We start from the raw sequence: 5,039 nt of genomic DNA, 5'->3' as shown, positions 1-5,039 counted from the left end.
CTGTATCCCTATTTAAACGATTTGTTTTTCCCCTTCCCCTCCACAAATTATACCGACATCAAATACAGTGAAAGCAGGGGTTATACTGTGGGGGATGTGAGTCTCTTATATCCAACTAACCACCAGAAAACTGGAAGTGGAGCTGTGGCTCAAAGTAGTAGAGTATTAGCATTGAGCAAAAAAGAATGGGAGATAAAATGAAATATTCACAAACCTTCAAGGAGACTGATTGTTTCTACTTCTTTAGATTAAGTATTACAAATCTGGTGCAAGATTAATTAAGAAGATATAAAATTACCCAAAACACAGAGGTAAATAAGCATGAAGAAATGAACATTTAAATAAGATTTTTAAATGATAAAAAAACATTTTAATAAAAATTATAAGCCAACTATTCAATCAAAACTTTCAAAAGTAAAAGATGTGCACAAATTTCTGGAAAAGGATAAAAAGCCAAAGATTGGTACAGAAAGCAGTAGAGAGTTCTGACATACCAGCATGTAATAAACCTGTCCCAAAATACAGATATTTTTAGTAAATTCTAACACTATTTTAAGAAAGATAATATTTCCTGATTTGAGTTATTCCACAAAACAGAAAAGAAGGAAAATATTTCTGTGTCTTTTATGTCCCACCCCCCCAAATAAATCATAAAGGAATATTTTGTTCAAAGCCCTTATTCTCAAGATAGTTGATTTTGTTCTTTAATCCATTAATGTAGTTACATAAAGACAAGACACTAAATCATCCCTATAATTCTCATTTTTAAGTGCAGTGTTGGACTCAGTAGCTCATGTTTTATTTACACATCTATATCCATAATTTAAAGAAGGGCATCATTTTCCTATTTTGTATTTTCCTTAAGTGTTTTTTTAATTTTCTTTTAATGCTGGGGATTAAACACAGAGACTCACACTTGCTAGATAAGTACTTTACCACTTAAGCCTTAACCTTAGCTCTTCCTTTCTTATTGGCTGGTTGGTTAGTTGGTTTTTGGTGCCAGTATTGTATTTGAACTCAGTGCCTTAAGCTCTTGATTAGCTTTTTCACTAAAGGCTGACATTTTACCACATCAGCCACAACTCTTTCTGGCTTTCTGCTGTTTAATTGGCGATAAAGAGTCTCATGGAATGTCTACTAGGACTAGCTTCTAACCACTATCGTCAGATCTCAACCTTCTAAGTAGGTAGGATTACAGACATGAACCACCAGCACCTGGCATAAATGTACTTAATATCATTGAACTATATACCTAAGTAGTTGTAAGTTTTATGTCAGGTATATTTGGCTACAATAAAAACAATTTAAAAAAATATTTCACTAGCCCAGTCTTCATCTCTAAGGCTGAAGATTAAGATTTCCACCTACAGAGGGCACTATTGGCAATTCTGTGAGGTACGTAGAACATGCCTAATGCTCAGGCTCTCCTGGGTGTAGTCAGTCACCTGTCTGTGCATCAGGCCTGGGCCTCCTGCCTCTCCCTCACCCTTCCCAGACCTTTGCAGAAAGGCAGTTTTTATCCCTGCTCACCAAACATAAAATGATTGGCATGTACATTATGGGACCTTCCTTTACAGTCACTAGAGGGCTTCTGTGGCACCACCATGACAATGAACACTATGAAGGATACTGTACAGTGTTATTTGTAGAAAGGCACTGAGAGTTCATGCCTGTAAATGTGAGCTACTGAGAAGACTGAGATCTGAGGATTGGGGTTCGAAGCCAGGAATAGGAAAGTCTTGAGACACTTATCTCCAATTAACTATCAAAAATTTGGAAGTAGAGTTGTGGCTCAAGTGGCAGAGTGCTAGCCTTGAGTGAAAAGGCTAAGGGACAACATCCAGATCCTAAATTCAAATACCAACACACACACACACACACAGATGAGATGGAATTCTGACACATACTGAAGCATGAATGAATCTCAAGGAAAATAAGCCAATCAAGAAAGGACAAATACTGTAAGTCCACGTAAACAAGGTCTCTGGAGGAGTCAAGTATATAGAAACAGGAAATAGAGTGGTGGTTTCTTGGTCTGAAGGAATGGCAGGAGTTTGTTCAAGGTGTAGAGTTTCAATTTTGAAGACAGATTTTGGAGGAAGATGGTGATGTCAGTCCACAAAAAAAAAAGGCAATGTGCTAAGCGTCATGGAGCTGTTTTGTTTTGTTTTAATTTTTTTGTTGGTCGTGGGGCTTGAGCTCTGGGCCTGGGTGCTGTCCCTCAGCTCCTCAGCTCAAGGTGAATGCTCTACCACTTGAGCCACAGCGCCACTTCCGGTTTTCTGGCTTATTGGAGACAAGTGTTTCAACAGACTTTCCTGCCTTGGCTGGTTTTGAACCTCAGTTCTCAGATCTCAGCCTCTTGAGCAGCTAGGATTACAGGTGTGAGACACCAGTGCCTGGCTCTGAGTTACATTTTTAATTTCTTATTGTTATTATAAAGGTGCTTTACAAAGGGATTACAGTCACATAAATCAGGTAAGGAGTACATTTCTTTTTGGACAATGTGAACCCTAACTGCATGTTTTTTATATGTATATTTTACTACAATGAAAAATACTTTTTAAAGAAAAGATTGAACATGTATTTTATGTGTACACACATTGTGGGGCCATTCTTTCTGGAGTTTGAACTCAGGGCCTTGCACTTAGGGAGGTGCTCTATGGCTTGAACCATACCTCCAGCCCTTTTTCACTTTAGTTATTTTTCACATAGGTTGCATGTTTTTCTCCCCTCAGATCCACTTTGAACCACAAGCTTTCCACTTCCACCTCCCACATATCTGGATTACAAGTGTGCAACACCTATTTGAGATAGGGTCTGGATAACATTTTTTCCAGGATAGAATTAAACCTCGATCCTCCTATTTCTGCCAGCCAAGTAGCTGAAAATATAAGTGGGAATGACAAGCCTTGTCATTTACACTTATTTTTCTCAGAGCAGAAGTTAGATTCAAGGAAAAGCCAAGGTCTTAAGAAGTCAGGTATATTATAGAGGGTATGGGGGGATAGGGATGCTTCTAAGCAGAGGAAGAGGGAAAGACTAGGCTAGGCCTGCAGAGGCTGGCGGCTGGGTAGAAGAGTGGAGCCATGGGTACATTCACAAACACAAGTCAGTGTTCCAACTGGAACATAGGAAGAAAAGAAAGGAATTCAGGTGGAGGAGCCAACTCGTGTCCAGCAGAGAATGAGGTAGAAATGAGAGGGAGAGTGCATGCCTCTGTGACTTGACTTGGGACCTCCCACATGAGCATTTGGACCAAGTACCTTTAACAAGGGGGTCCCTCATTTGTATCTTGTGGCAAGTAGATAGATGATATTTATGGCTCATTGGCAAATGATATTTCTTGGTTGGTACATATCTCAAAGGATGGTGAAGACGTGTATTTTGAGACTGTTTTATTATTTGGCCCTCCCTTCCTGAGGCAGAATTCACTTTAATTCACATTGCTGTCATTCTTGCATATTACCAAGGGGCTATGACTTTTTTTTTTGTTTGGTTGGTCATGGGGCTTGAACTCTGGGCCTGGGTGCTGTCCCTCAGCTCTTCAGCTCAAGACTAGCGCTCTACCATGTGAGCCACAGCACCACTTCTGGCTTTTTCTGCTTATGTGGTACCGAGGAATCGAACCCAGGGCCTCATGCATGCAAGGCAAGCACCCTACCACTGAACCACCTTCCAGCCCGGGCTGTGACTTCTTTTATTTTTTATTTTTTCAAATTCCATCCCAGAAGAAAGAGTTGAGGAGGAAAATGCCTCCTGAGAAAGAGCTCAGATGAGCCTTACAGGACAGCACAAGGTTCCCCTTTCAGGTACCTCCCTTTCTTTCTGTCTTCCTTCCCTATCTATGAGTTTTGACCAAGTCCCAGGCTTTCCATAGGTACTGCCACGATACTGAGGGAGAAGGACATAGCCTGAGAGGAAAATGCCTATTGAGTTGGAAGCACAGAGGTATTGGAACACAGAAGAAAATGGATGGAGTTAGTTTTTTTGCAAAATTAAAAAAAAAAGAATTCTTAAAGGGAGCAGATGATGGCAAAGGCTGAGGGCCATGCAGTAACAGCCAAGGAGCCCTGCCCCCCAACCACTCTTTCCTCTGCCCCAGCATCCTCCTAAAACTTCCCTGTTTCTGTACTCCCATTCCCTCCCTTCCCTTCTCTCCTGGCTTCTCCCTTCTCAGTGCATAGCTCTCTGTTCCAGACCCCTGTTTCCCTCATCTAACAAGTGCACATTAGGACCTAACTTCCAGGATACATATATGCACACACACACACACACACACACACACACACACACACAGGTGAAGGTTGAGGTTTTTTTTAATTTAAAGTAGATTAAAAAAATATCTTTGTGAGCCTAGTACAGTGGTGTGCACCTGTCAATGATCGGGAGGCTGAGACAGGAAGATCAGGAGTTGTAAGCCAGCTTGGGCTACACAGTGAGTGAAACACTGTCTCAAAACAACATTAGCAAAATCTTCGTGCCAGGACCCAAACCCAACATTCAGCCTCTACCACTCCATGTACGTCACCCAATGTCACCGGCCCCAAATCTTAGTGACTCACCTTTGGGGGGGCGGGGTCACAGGGAGGCCGGAGAGCCGGTCCGTGTGTTTCTCCAGGCCTCCCTTCCATACTCTGGGGAGTTCGAGTCCCTGCAGCCCTGGGCGGCAGCGCGCCCGGCCCCGCCCTTGGGCCTGGTTCTCTAGGTCTGGGCGCCAGGCGCGGTGAACTTGGCAGGCCCAGGGCCGAGGTGATGTGAACGCTTTGTGCCCAGCGCCTGCCCGCGGGGCCCTCCACCTTCTCTCCGGCGCCGCCCGATCGGGGGTCTGGGGGCGCAGGGACCCCCGTGCGCCTTGCACCTGGCGGGCAGCCACAGGATTCCCACGCCCCGGCCCCGGGTCATCCACACCGGGCAAACAGCGCCCACAATCGAGAGGTCGGTAAAGGCGGCCCCGGTGGGAAACACAACCCCCGTGAAGGCTCAGCGGCTGGCGATCAGCCCGCAAAGACCCCGCTCCGGAGCCATCGCACCCGGCT

This window comes from Dipodomys ordii, unplaced genomic scaffold (assembly GCF_000151885.1).
Source record: "Dipodomys ordii isolate 6190 unplaced genomic scaffold, Dord_2.0 Scaffold104, whole genome shotgun sequence".
In the NCBI taxonomy this organism is placed as follows: domain Eukaryota; kingdom Metazoa; phylum Chordata; class Mammalia; order Rodentia; family Heteromyidae; genus Dipodomys; species Dipodomys ordii.
Note: the sequence above shows the minus strand (reverse complement) of the source record.